The sequence below is a fragment of the Artibeus jamaicensis genome, unplaced genomic scaffold, assembly GCF_021234435.1.
Source record: "Artibeus jamaicensis isolate MK-2021 breed Jamaican fruit bat unplaced genomic scaffold, CSHL_Jam_final contig_585, whole genome shotgun sequence".
NCBI classification, from domain to species: Eukaryota; Metazoa; Chordata; class Mammalia; order Chiroptera; family Phyllostomidae; genus Artibeus; species Artibeus jamaicensis.
The window spans coordinates 12,470,736-12,486,634 of record NW_026521894.1 but is presented as its reverse complement, the minus strand read 5'-3'; the positions used below and the strand labels follow the sequence as shown (position 1 = coordinate 12,486,634).

General features: G+C 41.0%; 1 non-coding gene across 1 annotated transcript; it reads right to left on the bottom strand.

The window, feature by feature from the left end:
- Nucleotides 1-5,403: 5,403 nt before the first annotated feature.
- On the bottom strand, nucleotides 5,404-5,539 carry LOC119046556 (small nucleolar RNA SNORA21). The gene has a single exon (XR_005082009.2). It is a non-coding gene; the product is annotated as a small nucleolar RNA SNORA21 (small nucleolar RNA).
- Nucleotides 5,540-15,899: the final 10,360 nt, after the last annotated feature.

Sequence of the window (15,899 nt, the reverse complement as noted above, 5' to 3'; positions counted from 1 at the left end):
TACGTCTTTGCTTTTAGTACAGAAATATAGCTTCAGCGAGTAAGCAGTCTTAGGGAAAAGTTAGACATACCATAGATTCATTTATATTTATCTCAAGGGAGTTATTCACTTGCCTAGGTCACCTCAAAATGTGACCATTTTGAGTGCAGGAAAAGGTCCAATGAAATAAATTGTGGTACAAAATTTAGATCTAGCCCCAAATCACAAACTGTGGATGGGGGTGGGGTTGGAGTATAGACCTGGGAGACAAAAGCTCAGAGTTATACTTAAAATCCTCTTATAATTTTGATGAGGCTTTGGCCAATTCACTTCATGTTGCTAAGTTTCACTCAAAGTTTAATTAGATGATTTCTTAGGCTTCCTGGAGTAGGGCCAACCCAAATGTGCAGATCATGTCTAGCTAAAATTAAAATATAGTAATGATTTATTCAGTAAGAAAACTCTAAATATCAGCGTTTCAATAGATGCTTGCATATTTGTGTTTCATACCTACATGTATGAGAGCAGGAGGAACCCTAGGGTTATCTATGTTGCCTAGGCACTTATAATCAATAATGAACGGAACTTACAAAATTAGTCATTTAGTCAATTGAACAATTTTTCCACTCTCAGAGTGACCAACTGTCTTGGTTTGTGTGAAACTGAAGGGTTTCCTGGGAGGGGGACTTTCAATGCTAAAACTAGAAAGAATTGGTCACCCTATTCATTATCAACCAGGCATTTCTGGGTTATCTGCTTACTTCAGGAGATAAAAAGTTGACCATGCAAAAATTAATTGAAGAATTCTGTGTTAAAGTGGGTGATACTGTCTCCAAGTATAATAGGAGTTCCGCGAAAGAAGATCAGTGTGGACTACAGTTACTGTAGAGAGTTTCACCAAGTAGGTGGGACTGGGTCCAAGTTTTGTGACTCGCAATACTGCTTCCTCCTTTACAAGAAATGTTATTGTGCTTTTTGTGCTCAGGAACATGAAAGTGACTTAGAATACACATATTTCAAATTTAGCAGAAAGGGCCGAAGAATAAGAGATTAGTTTAAAAATTAAGTTGATTTAAAACTTTTCATTTGTATATTTAACCAATTAACATTTATTTTTATAATAATAGATGATAAAGATAAAAAAGTAAGTAATATGCATTTCTTGCCTTTTATATGTTTACTCTCTCATGAGGTGTATGAACATTAATGTGTAAAATGGTAAATTCTACTCTATGTGAGAAGACATATGATAAAAATATTCAGAGAGTTTGGGGCACCCCAAAGAGAGAGATGTGTGAGAAAATAAATTGGGGTTCAATAACTAACTGTATCTTTTCTATTGATATATTTAATATCAAAACCTGTTGGTGGACTTTTTTAGTTTTAGGATAGCCAAATGAAGTAGTTTGATTAAAGATACTTTGTAGGGAAATACTCATTTAAGGGGAGAAAAATCCCACTGAATATTTGAAAGTCTAATCACTCATTTTTCTATTTGTTAACATGCACCCACTATACTACCACAGGGCAAACATAAATAAAAGCAGACGAACTTGTCAAGGACCATGTAGAGATGACTACAAATGCAAAGGATATACATTTAACAGACTCAGTGCCCCGGAGCCCTGAGCTTTGGCATTTCCTCATCTGGGGGCTTGCAGTATTAGTTAGAGGTTAAATAACTAATGGCCTGGCTTTCTGTATTTCATTAATGGGTTAAATCACAGAAAGTTTTAAAAATGGAGAATGCTAGATCTTCATGAATTATAGTTGCTATTGCTGATAATGAGAGAGAGAGGGAGGGGAGAGAGATACTAGAGCCTTATTAAAGATGAATAAGATTTAAGATCTGGTGGGGTTCAACAAAGAAATTCATGGCCTAGTGCAACTGCCAGATATGCAAAATCAATACTACATTACTGGATATAAAAGGGGGTAAGAGAATAAAAGAATGAAATAAACACTGAGTATGAAATCAACTAACCTCACAATTCAAGATGTAGGATGGCAATCAAGTTTGGGAACCAAAGAGTATGATAAACAGAAAAGCCATGAAAATTAAAGTCCATCTTATTGACATGAACAATATTTTTGAAAATAATTTGTCAGCATAATATTATCTGTAGATATATATCAAAACCCAAAAAGCAAAACAAACAAAATTCAGACCAGCTCAGGGAGCAGAGATACATCACATGAATAGCTGATAGACAATATAAGACTGTGCACTGTGAAGTGTACAGAGAATTCAACCCCTTCACCTTAGAAAGAGTTTGATTTCCCCAAACTTCCTGAGGGGTCCAAGATCATGGCCTGATTCCATCTTACATGTAGACTACACACTTGACATCCAGATTTGTCTGCTGGCCTGTGAGAGCCTGGACCATTTGCATTCCGGAGAAGAGGAAGAAGAGAGGCAATAGTGATAACCTTTCAATTGTTCCAAAAGCCTGTGAATTAAGAATCTGATACAGGGTGCAGACAGGGGGGCCCCCAAAGAAAAGATCTAGAAAGGTGTCCAGAATTCAAAGTGTATAGAAATATTGGAGAGACATATAAGATGTCCTCACCCCTCCCCCTCAGGGGGAAGAAATGAATGGAGCCAGGCCATTGAGAGCTATTTTGCATAGCAACAGTTTTGGAGCTAACCTCTGGAGGAATGGTTATTTAACATATCTATAACCTTTAACTGGTTTCATAGATATGTTAAATAGCAGTGGCCAAGTTTGGAGCCAAGCAGAAGGGACTCAAGATGGAAACTAGGGGCTGCGCTCCTGAGTGAGAAGGGCTTGGACTCAGAATGTAACAAGGGGCTGCGCTCCGGAGTGAGGAGTGCCTGTGTGGGAGCTTGGAAAAGACTGGCTCCGAGACATGAAGGGTCCCCGCTTGGCCAGATGAGAGAGAGCCACGCGGTTTCAGCAGAGTGAGGGCCCCCTCTAGGTGAGGTGAAAGAGTGAGCCACGTGGTTTTGGCAGGGTGTGGACCCCCTCTTTCCCAGGTGAAAGGGAAGAACCACGCAGCTTTGCCAGAATGGAGATCCCTGCAGCCAGGTGAAGAAGAAAGCCACATGCTTTTGGTGGAGTGCGGACTCCTGCAGCTTTGGTAGAAGAGGCCCATGCGGCTTTGGGGTGCCCCCTTTGGCCACGGGGCCTGAAAAAGCAAGAGAGACTTTGACTGGAACTGGGTACAAAGGACTCTTGCAGTGGACCATGAGAGGGTACCACAGTACTTTGGATTAACTCGAGATCCTGCACAATGACAGAGCTGACAATGCCAGCGGCCTGCAATACAGACGTGTGCTCTTTTCCTGATTTAACGGTACCCGGAGTTGGGACAGTGGGAGAAGGGAGTGCTGTGTGGGTGTAGGTGTACAACCTAAAGGACTTTGATATTTTAGTGGTGGCATTAGGCCTGAATAGCATTAAATAAACATTTTGTTTCCTTTTCACAAATCTCTGGCATTAAGAGATGTCTTTCCAATTGGCGGCGGACAGAAGAGCCCAGTAGATTTTAGTATTTTGTTTTCGGGAGGGGCCCCTGTTGTATAGCAGTTTTGGGCATCCCTAGGTGGGTCAAATATTGTATTGCCCCTCCCTCGGTCCTCTTGTTGTTCGCTAACAAATCTACCTACCTCTATTTGGGAACAAATGTCCTTGTGTGGGTCATAGGTTTTCTACCCAAAGGTAGCCAACTCTGGAAAAATAGCATGATCAAAAAAGGATGCATCAAGTATTTATGTTCCATTTCTTGGAAACTGGCATTTGGGATCTGCCCCTTCATTATAGCCTTATATGCATCTTGCTCTGTGATTTTTGGGTGAGTTGTCCTGGTCTCTATGGGATATTTCTCTACTTTCTACCTGGCTGTGCACACCTGGGAGTAGCATTCTCTGCACTGTAGTCTGAAGGTTCTGGGATCTAACAGCATGAGGTCAAACCCTGTGTCTGCCACTGATCAGCTCTGTCCTTCTGGACAAATTATTTAACCTTTCTAACTTTGTTTTTTCTTGGGGATGTTAACAAGAACACATCACAGAGGGCTGAAAAATTTATGTATGCACAGTACTTAGCACAGTGCCTGACATGCCGAGAGTACTCAATAAATGTTATTTTTTACATGCTGTCTGGCTTATAAATATCTGATTTGCTGCACTCCATACATGTGACAAGGATAAAGCCATTTGAAGGTGCTTCCTGAGCCCACTGCTAAGGGCAGAAACCCCACTGTCCCAACTAAACCCTCGATTGTTTTCATACCAATTACTCGGCAGAAGCATAATAAACAGTTACACATTAGACATACAGTTCTCAAGTCTTCTGTCTACTGACTTCAACTTCATACAATTCCAGGACCAGAACACTGTAAATTAGGGCTTTTTTGTTTTTGACAATTTTCTTTAGAATGAGGCTCCTGGTGTGAACCTGAGTAGCCAAATGTGGACCTTAGACTTGGTGATCACTGAGCAGCTTGCAGTGTAATAGACCAGAGTAGAATAATGTGTGATCCCAGCCTATGATAAGTAACAATTTAAGTGGGCCCCCAAAAGTACTTCTCAAACCCAAAGGGCATTGTACCAGGCAAAGTGTCCTGCTTTAAATTTGGAGGCAAGCTATCAAAGCTCTTTTATCAGCATTTCCTCTGTCTCTTATATTTATTGGGGGGAAAATAAAACTAAAATCCCTTCATTGGTTTGTTCCTTCCCCTGGCTTCCTGTGTTTGCACAAACATGCCAATCAGTTCAAAATCCTTTTTTATACCTTTCATTTGATCAGAACCAAAAAGGACGTAAAGAAAGCCTCCTTCCTCCTTCTCTCAACCATCTCTCTGTGTCTGAGTTCCAAGCCACAGAGTGCGACAATGGTGAATCGTGTCCACTCCACTCATTTGCACTTTGTAGATCTAAAACTGTTTAAGTTACAATAACACTCCCTAAGCCCTCTGTACAAATAATTCACATTTGCAACCAAAAAGAGGAACTGAATTTAATACCAGTCCTTTAGGAGCTGAAAGCTGTTGCTCAGTCCTTTGCAAAGAGACTGATTTAATTAAGATGTTTTATGTTCACTTTTGCACATTTAAATATAAGAATATAAACATCTATAATATTAAGTGATTCTTTCTTTAGAAGCATACTATCTCAAAAAAAAAAAAACCAGACTGGCAAATTTTCATTTACACAAGTTATTCCAGCATCAAGTGCAGAGTCATTAGCTGGCAGACTTCACTTTTTTCTCTGTAAATTAGCAGAATGTGAGTGAGCCAAGGTCCATAAAAAACCTCACTGATTGCTTCTCCTGGTTTTGCCTTAAACCCTCAGGGCTCAGATATTCGACACTACACTTATACATATTTGCACGAAAACGATGGTGCCTTTTCTTTTTCTCTTTTAAAAAAAAGACTTATTTATTTATTTATTTATTTATCCCATGTCACACCACCAACTGAAGCGAAACGACACGACCTGCTGCTACGTCATCCAAAAGCGGTGTTTTCACTTTGCCCTTTCTTGGAGGCTCAGTGGGTCATTAGTGAAAGGCACGATGAGTGCTTTTCAAAGGGGCTGTTTTGTTTTTTTTTTTAAATCAGAACACCTAGAAGTTTTGACAAGTGAGAGGTCAGTGTTTTTCTAAAGAGACATTTGCTTTAAAATGGTGAAAAATAATTAGACAGGAATGTGAGGTCCGAGCTTGGGAGCCCTCGGCAGGCCCTGGCAGAAACTGTTGGTGCTGTAAGAATCCATTCTGAAGGTGTGGCCAAAAAATGTAAGTGGAACATGGCCCTGGCCCCACCTGCTGAAAAGGTTTCTGGGCTGACTTAAAAGGCACACTTGAGGTAGGAAAGGGTGACAGGCTGTTGTGGAGCCAAAAAACATAATAACTCTAGGTCAGGAAATTAGGAACTAGTTTTAATCCCAAATCTGTGTGACCCTGGACAAATCACCACTCCTGAGGGCCACACTGCCCGGTCTGTGGCACAGAGGTGTCCTGCTGCAGTGATGCCCAGTGCCCACGAGCCGTGGCGCTCTTCCTTACACTCTGCTAAAGAACACAGAAATGCAGGTACAAGCCAGTTTCTTCCAGAGAACTTGGAAGCCAAGCAGATTTATTTTTTAGAAGGTGAAGGGATTAGCCAAAGGACATATATGCATAACCTACAGACACAGACACCAGGATAGTGATGACCAGAGGAAAGAGGTGGCAGGGGCCGGGTGGAGGTGGGCAAAGGTAGGGCAAAATGAGAACATCTGTAATAGTGTCAACAATAAAAATAAAGGAAAAGAAAAGAAAGGATAAAGGTAAAACAAGAGTGAATTACTTGGAAACCTCAGAGATTTATTGTTAGTATCGTATTGTGACACTCACATGGCTAATGGCAGTAAGTCAGCATGCCACACCCCTGAGGTACAGAGCCATGGGCTGGGCTCCCCTCCCTTGTGCTGGCTCCCTTCCTGAAGGAAAGACTTTTCTAAGAGATAGCTTGATGGAGAAGTTTGACTGAAAAAGTAAAAGTTGAACTCTCATCTGTAATTAGGAACCAATAATGTCTGCTTTCTTAAGGGTTTGTTGCAAGGAGCAATAGAGTCTTAGTGAATATAAAGTGCTTTATATGAACTGAAAGGAGGATTGAGATGCCAGAAACGGTCTGTACTCACTGGAGACATCACAGATGGACCATGAAGGCACATGTACATGAGATAGGAGGGGTGAGACTCTTGTGCATAAAGGTATAAGACCATGAGATAGGATGAGTGAGACCCAGGTCTGCAGTTGCTCGCAACCCAGCAGAGAGCTTGGCATGTCATCAATGATCTATAACTATTTGCTGAAGGAATGCATAAGTAAATGCTTGAATGAGTGAGTGAGTGAATGGTGGAACGAGGCTAGACAACAGGATTCTGGATGATGAGATCCAAAACAATGAGCTTCATCGAAACACCTATTTCAGCCCAGAGCACTGGTGCAGGTACCATGTCTGAGAGGGACAGTTCCAATAGCCGAAACACTGACGACCCCTCTCAGTCATGGGAAGCAGAGTGTAGAGATTCGAAGCAGGGGCTCTCATTACCTGGGTCCAAATCCCAGAGCTGATCAGATATCTGAGATGCTTGTCATTTTTTCCTAACCCTTTGTGCCTTAGTTTCTTCATCTGTGATATGGAGAAGAGGGTGGTGATGAAGATGGTAATGGTGGTGATAACTACCTTACAGTATTCTTATAAGGTTTAAATGAGTCACTGCATACAAATGCATAGCTAGTTCTTGGGTAATAGTAAGTACCCTGAACACTGATTACTACATTTGGACAATAGAGAATCACTGGAACCTAATTACTTGAATATATATAAATTTATAAATATTTTTTGAGAGATAAAGTAGGAGGTCAAGCCCGGAGAAGTAGAAATGCTTAGTATTTGAAGTCAGAAAAACAATGCTCGAAAAGTGCCTTTTACTGACAGAGGGCACTTGTACATGTCAGTTATCCTTTTTTAAGACCCAATTTCTCACATTTAAAGTGAGAGGTGGAACCCCTACTCACTGGGTTGGGCGTTGTCCTACAAATCAAAAGGTCCCTGGTCAGAGCGCGTGCCTGGGATGCAGACCAGGTTCCGGGTTGAGGGTGTGTGAGAGGCAAACAACTGATGTTCCTCTCCTCCTTTTTCTCCCTCCCCAGTCTCTAAAAAGAAATAAATACAAATCTCAAAAACATAAAGAGTATCTTCGCCAGTTTGGGCTGCAATAACAGAAATATGATAGAGTAGGTGGTTTAAACAAGAGAAATTTCTTTCTCATAGTTCTGGAGGCTGAGAAGTCCAATGTCAAGGTGCTGGAGAGGGCCTCTTCCTGGTTCGCAGCACACAGCTTTCTTGCTGTATCCTCCTATGACGGTGTGGGGCAGAGAGAGAGAGAGAGAGAGAGAGAGAGAGAGAGAGAGAGAACATCTCTATCCTGTCTAATCTTTTGAGGGTACTAATTGCATTCATGAGGGCTCCACCTTTATGACCCTGTTTCCTCCTAAAGGCCTGTCTCCCGAGTACCATCACACTGGGGATGAGGGCTTCTTCATGTGAGCTGGGGGGTGGCACAAACAGTCGGGCCATAACAGGCAAAATAATGACCCCTCACAGGATTGTTAGTAGGGTTAAATTGAGGAATGTACGTGAAAGGGATTTTTAAACCTTTAAGACTACTCAGATATCAGTGGTTGGAGAGCAGCTGAGTTGGCCTTTTTTGCCTGTTCTCAGAAACTGTTCTAGTGACTACCACTGCATTGACTTCAGTTATGAGCACCATTCAGTCATTCAGTTATTTGTTCCTTTTTGTATTCCAATCAATATCTTTCTTCTCTTGGCCATTGGTTTGGCATCAGGTAGCATTAGCTTGTGTTGTATGTGGCTGTGCATGTCCAAATGTATACATTAAAGGAAATCTCTTAAGAATGGTTTCAAGATCAGCTTATTAGTATAATTAATTTTAAACTCAATGCTTCTACTGTGCAAATTTTACCACTATCTACATAATACTTTCTGCTCTCTGGCCTGTAAGTCATTGTGGATGCTTTACTTCAAAGTCAAGTTCAAGATCTACTTCTCTAATGCAGTCTTTCCTTGACTATTGAGATTTGCAGTCCCCCCCCACGAGCATTACTTGTTTGTTCTACTCCCTGCTGCCTGCTGCCTCATGTCATACCTTCAATTCCCACATTTATTGAAATTTATTAATACTTAAAAACATCCTCCATCAATCTTTAATTTTATATCATGCTTTGTTTTTGTTTACTGGATTTATTGTTATTTAACGTATATTGTCTATTCATTTATTTTGGCTTTTAATCCAATGATATAAGTACCTTAAAGGCAGAAATTTTGTCTGTTTTATTTATTGCTTTATCTTTGTCACCAAAAGAAAGTGTCCAGCACAGGATATTATCAGTCTTTGTTGAATGAATGACTGTGGTTACTGAGGCTTTTAGGCCTGTTCGTGCTCTCGGCACTTATACCCAGGGTCTCGCTGGTAGATAAATAGGCACATTGCTCTTGTCTCAGCCTCTCTTTTTGCCAGGTGAACAGTATGCTACTTCCTGCCTGTCTTGCAGAGATGTTGTCATGATGACTGAGTGGTGTTCAAGTTCACTGATTAATAGTTCAAGTGCCCTCAGAGTGCAAAGTTCCAGTTTGTGAACTTGTTCTGTGGTTATTTGGACTTAAACAAAAAGCATGTAATCAGAAGCTACATTCAAATGTAATAGTGTGAAATGTGTCAGCTTGATTATCCCCTGTGACAGACAGAACAAATTAACCTTCACTGTTTTCCTTCTCCAGTGGTCCTGTTCCTGCCCACTGTATATTGCTCCATCTAATCTTTAAAAAAAACTGTGAACCTGGATAGCAGTGGGAGCCCCAAATTTAACCAGGACTACAAGAATTGATTTCCTTGTCTCCCTGTCCCTGCCGTACACCATTCTGGCTCCTCAGCAGGGCAGTAATAGTGAGATGGTGAGCAGGGGCCACCGCATGGGCCAGAGCACTGTGTGTAGCATCGTGGGATTCTAAACCCTCTAGGCCCTGGCTTTCTGCAGACACAGCCAGGTGACTGCACTGAAACAATTCCATCCAGGTACTTGAATGTAAACTCCAACCAGCAGGCTCACTTTCTCAGACAGCACATTGGGCTTTTTTCCCATCAGCTCTACGGAGAATAGGGGAAGGAACCAAAGAAAAACTGGGAGGTGCAAAACATTTTGAGAGGATACACCACTTTCTTTGTAGTTCAAAGTCCCCAGGCCCTTTGAACTCCCTTCAGTACCTCTCTGCCTCTTTTCCGTATTCACCTATTTGTCTTTTAATTACTCATTTATTCACTTAATTCACTTCTTTACTCAGCATACGTTAATGGGATGCCTACCACGTGTGAGGCACCAAGATATATAATAGCATATAAGGGTGAGCATATCAGATACAGCTTCTGCCCTCAAGTTCAGGGTGAAGAGTTCTGTGATGCTCCATTTTCCAAGGGCCTCTTTCCAACCAGCACTGTGGAATTCAGCTTGCCCGATGGTCTGATCTGAGAGTGTGTGTACAGAAACAAAATAACAACATGTTTTGTTTCCCAAGAAGCTCACAGTCTAGGAAAGAAGAAAAGGGCTGTAAACAACAACAAAAAATACAAAATAACCCTCCCCCCAAAAAAAACAGTATAAGGGAAAGGAAATCATGATTAAGTTCAGAGACTGAAATAAAAGTAAGATGCTATAGATAATCAGAGAAAGGAGAGTTTCCTTTCAAGGGCTGGAAATAAAGAAGGAAGTGCCAGGCAAGGCTTCTTGAAAAAGGGGCTAATTCATCTGGAGGCTGAGAATGTTTGGAATTTCTTATGGCTGACAAGGCAATTTCCTGAACTAAGGGGAAAAAAATGTGACAGAAAAAAAGCAGAGTCTGTTTAGCTGATTCACAGAGGAGTCCCTGGAGGCCTTTGGACTGATTGGTGACTGATTGCTGAGACCAGCTCCCAGAGAGGCTGTTCTCAGTCCTGAGGGGGATGGGCTGGAAGCAGCTGAGTCTGGGGACCAGTGAGTGGATTGTTCTGGATGCGCAGGAGACAAAGGAGGAGCTGGTGGCTCTGGGACCAGTATGAAGAGACAGTATTGACGTTATGATTATGGAATTAGCATTTTCAACTCAATGGATGTCAGGGGAGAAGAGGTGAAGAGTCAAAGACTGAGCTGCAAACAGGTTTTCTGGTAACAGCCAATGACACTTGTATTTTAAGAGCCCTCCTTTCATCAAAATGCAGGTGTTACTCATGGCTGAATTTGTACTCTGACTTTTGGCATTATAAAACGGTTCTCATATCAAAACACTTGAAAAATTATTACATGGCTTAGATGTATTCATTGCTTGAATTCTGCAAAGCTTCCTTATTTATTTTTTTTCATTTTAGACCTTTCACTCGAATCCTTGCACATTTGCAATTATCTTGTCCGTCCACGGCTGTGCAGACTAATTATTCGCAGCCGTCACTCACTGACCCTCGCTCGGCTTCATTTCCCTCAACTGTGTGTGGGAGAGCAATCACTCATTTTCATGCTGTGCTCCTGGGTCCTACACCAGGGCAACAAAAGTCAAGTGTTTTTTCCAGCAGCATTTGGATGAATAGGCAGTAGTCCCCCCGTTTCTGCTCATACCATCCTTTCTATGACCACAATGGGCCTGTTAAAGCTGCCAGATAGAAAGGACCAGGCAGTCCCATGAATCTAGAGTATAAAAATTCTTTTGGGTGGACCATAATGTGATTTGCAGGTGAAGTAAGCAGCTCCTTCATGATGTTGTTTGAAAAGCAAGAATAGGTCTTTATATCCAAGAATGTCTCCGTCCATAACCAGTTTATGAGAAAATCTCCATTATTTATTTACTCATTCATCTATTCAACAAGTATGTATCTTTCTTTGTGCTGATAGTGTCTCAGTGCATACAATGCCATCATGCCAGTTGTTAGAACATACACTTCTTTACTTGCTTGTGAGCAGCTATTGCCTCAATCCCTCGCAATGCCCACCTTCCTCTGACAGCTGCAGAAGCCCCAGATCCACCTCAGGGACCTTCTACCCCAATCCACATACACACTCTCCCAAGATCCCAAAACTAAATGTTTAACCCCTGGGATAGGCCTGTAGCCAGCATTCATTCTGATTGGTTGGTGCTCATGCTGTCCTCTTAAATATTTCAAATAACACTCCAGATTTCACTCCCTACCAGGGGCAAAGTGAGAGGCTAAAACCCTTAGAAGAACTAGGCTATGATACCACCTTCAGGATGCTCCTGGTCCCTTTAGTGTCTCTGAACAAGTGCATAAATAACTGCATGTACATAGGGAAAGTGTAGTAGATTCAGTAATGACCCCTACAGATATGACTGCAACGTAATCCCTAACCCTGTGAACATTACCTTAAATGGCAAAGACTTTGATATGGGACTAGGTTAAGAATGTGGAGATGAAAAGATATTCCTGGACTATCCAGTGGGGCTTAAGTGCAATCACTTGTCTTTATAAGAGAAAAGCAAAGGGAAACAAATAGACAGAAGAGGAGGCAGTACTACTACAGAGGCAGAGATTGGAGTGATACAGCCACGAGCCAGAGAATGCTGGCAGCCACTAGAAGCTAGAAGAGATAAGAATTCATTATTCTTAGAACTTCGGTAATAATGTGGCCCTGCCAACACCTGATTCCAAACAAGCCGTTATTAATTTTGTACTTCCAGCCTAAATTAACTGAGAGAGAATAAATTCTCACTTAAATGTTGTTTTAAACCACCCAGTGTGTGGCAACTTCTTATGGCAGCCACAGGAAACTAATACAAAAGGGTGAAGCGTCCTCGGATAAACCAAAAGATGGTATGGATGATAGAGGGGAAAGAGTTCTCTACAGAGTGTCAGAAAAGGCTTAAGAGAAATGATGACAAAGAAGCTGGTCCTTAAAAAATGAGCAAAGATCGGGCATGCAGAGATGTGTGACAAAAAAGAACAGTGTGGAGAAATAAGAAGTCCTCCCATTTCCCTGGAATGTAGTTTGCAAGGATGGCAAAAATAAAATAAAAGAAATAAAAAATAAAAACAGGACAGTGTAAGACAACAGGTAGCAATAGTGCCATATTGAAAATAAGGGCCAAGATTTAGAAGAAACAGCTTCTATGATACTGTGATGACCAGGCATGTGTATCTATGGGCTGAGTTCAGAATTCTTTTAACCTCTGGGTACAAAAAGGGGATAGTCAGGGACTAAGCTTAGCCAGGAAATTTAGAGCAGAACATAGGCATCCTTGTGTGAGCAGTTTGGTTGGGTTGCAGACAATGGTAACATTAACCAGAGTGAAATGTAGGTGTGTTATTTTAGCAGGCTATTTTGAAAGTGCGCATATTGTCTAAAAAGAAAAGACTATGGGAAATAAAAATTTCTGTACAGACACAAATTCATTTAATGATTGTCAAATAGTCTTGAAAGTCCCAAAGGCTGGGCCAAAGGGTGGGAGAGGCAGGATCTTAGTACAGCTTAGTACAGACAGCTCTGTGTGTTGAGGGCATATGAACATTTAGGGAGAAAGGTGACAATAAGTGATTGATGCTCAACTTGACCAACACCAATGACTGGGAGGACTGCAGACCCCACAGAGCCATGGCTTTACTTCATGAGCACCTTGTTATACCCACCTGAGCCATGCCCCACAGAGCCCATCCTTGCAATTGGCCCCCAATACTTGCCCAAGGTTAAAATAAGTTTCTGAGTCAATTATAAAGTTGTGTATGTCTTTATTTTCCAAGACAGTGAGAAGGGAATTGGGGCTGACTTCTTATAGCTAGGTAATTTTAAAAATTGATTTTAGAGTTCTATATTAAAATTGCATCTCACTCAAACAATTAATTTCAGCAGAAATGCTTATAAGGCCTTTCTTTCCCACTTCAGATTGCAATTATTATTATTATTAGTTGGATTTGGATGCTCTTAGAACTCATAATTGACTTTTAATTAAGTGCTGAACTGTTTCCAACTGTCGCACATACCCTAAGGATTTCCACACTACTTCTAATTTACTTCAGATGCCTTCCCAGCACATAAAGGGATTCAGAAATGTACTTGACTGCTAAGCTGCAAGGGGAAAAATTATGGTAGGCTTTTAACAAACTTGTTAAAGAAAACCTAGGTGTTCTTTTTAAAATAATTGCTAAGATATGTCTTGATGTGGTGTGTCTTACTTTCACAGCTACCAGGGAATTTCTTTGAAATCACAGCTAAAGGTTTGGTTCAAAAACAAGCTCATAAAACAAAAATTGACACCAATTCCCCTTGTCATTCCTTGATATCGCCCTGAGCAATGATAACCACAATTACATAATACATATTAAACTATACAGCATATGAACAAATACCAACATGCACAATATTGTTCTCTACTATATTTAGGGTTAAGCAAAGAAAGATTTATAACTCGCTGAACAAGATGCTCAACCATGAACAGGATGTGAGATCTAAGGCAGCTGAGGGAGTACAGATTAGCAACTTCATTTCTCCAAAGACACCAAACACCCTCCCATCTTAGAGCCCTGGAAAACTCTGTCCTCTATGGCCCTTCCCCATTTGATCTTTCCTGTTTCTGATCAAATGTCATCTTAACAGTGATGCTTTCTCAGGCTCTCTTACCCAGAATAAGCTGCTTCATTTTTCTTCCTTTAATTGAGGTGATTAATAACTAGAGAATGAATAAATGATCTTTCCTAAGGACATTCAATTAAAATCAGCATGTATCAGCAGAACTAATACTGAGTTCCAACTGTCTTGAATGCAAACTTAGTATACTTTGATTTATTCACATATTCCTCCATTCATTCAGCAAGTGGTGCTTGAATACTTGCTCTGTCCCAGGCATTATTCTAGGCATAAGAGATAAAATGAAAACAAACAAAGAAAGCCAAGGTTCCCTGCCCTCTTGGAACAAATATTCAATGGGGAAGAAAACCAAGTAGACAAACAAATTATACAATGTCAAGTAGTGGTGTTATTAAAATAAAATAAGGGTGTAAAAACAGATGCTTGTCTACTGGGTGCAAGCATCTGCCTGGGTGTAGACAGCATCTGGCTGTCTGGGGGTACACTGGAACAGAGACCTGGATAAAGTTAAGGATCCAGTCATGGAGCCATCTCCAGGAAGAGTGTTCCAGGTAGAAGGAGCAGAAAACACAAAGCATGGTCTTATGACTAGAGAAGCATGGTTTGGGAGGTTACAAAATGAGACAGGAGGTGGTGGCAGGGGACACTAGAGTGTTCACCTGGCCATGGTCTACAAACCCTACACCAGCAGGCCTTCTTCAACCTCATCTGGCATTCTCCTCACCTCCCAGATCATACTTCTCTGGTCATATCTATACCTGTAGGTCATATATATGAAGCCTGTCTAGAAAGTGTCCCGCCATGCACTATGAAAAATAGACATTTATTGAAGAAGATACAAGAAACATTGTGCATAAGACAATGACACCTCAGTCTCCTTCAAAGTAGGCACCTTCATAGGGAGGACTTCACAGTTCTCCCAAACTGCTATCAACTGCCCATCATATTTTCCTGAACCTCATCGACAGTCTGAAATCTCTTCCTTTTCAAAGGTGGTTTTAGTTTTGAGAAGAGCCAGAAGTCGCAGGGTGCCAAATCTGGGCTGTAGTGGGGCTGAGCCACAAACCTTTGCATGAGATGTGATGCATGAGCAGGCACTTTTGGTGATGAAGTTGCCAATCACCAGTTGCCCATAGCTGCTGCTTTCTGAATCATCTGAATACTTTCCACAGAGGAATGGTCAAGCCTAAAGCAAAAAAATTTGATGCAGATTCATTGCTCTACTCTCTCAGTCATTTTAAATGCAATGGCCATACAGTATGCATGCTCATTCAATGGTTTCTACTGCCCCAATTCTAGTACAGGAAATCGTCATTGTTCACATATGCTCATTCCAGTCCACTCTTCTTGGCTGCCAGGTTACACTAATGGCTCAGAAACCATTCTCATTATATTAACAATGGCTGGACTTGATATATATATATGTATGTATATATATATGCATATATATGTATATATACGTGATATGGGAATAGTAAACCTTCATTTATCTGGCAAACTTAAAATGACTTTCTTCTAGACTTTGGTCTTTAAATAGCTAGTATTTGTGGGATGTTTACTATTCACCTAACACTATGCTGAATCTTGTACTTACATCATCTCATTTAAAACCTCATGATTTTGTATAACAAACATATTCAAATGCTCTGAGGCTGCCCCATAATAAAAGTGCTTTATTGATACAACAAAACTGAACTCTTCTCCAGGATGAGCCATTGAGCAGAAGAATCACCTGAAGGCTGCCAAGTGGCTGACAGCATTCAT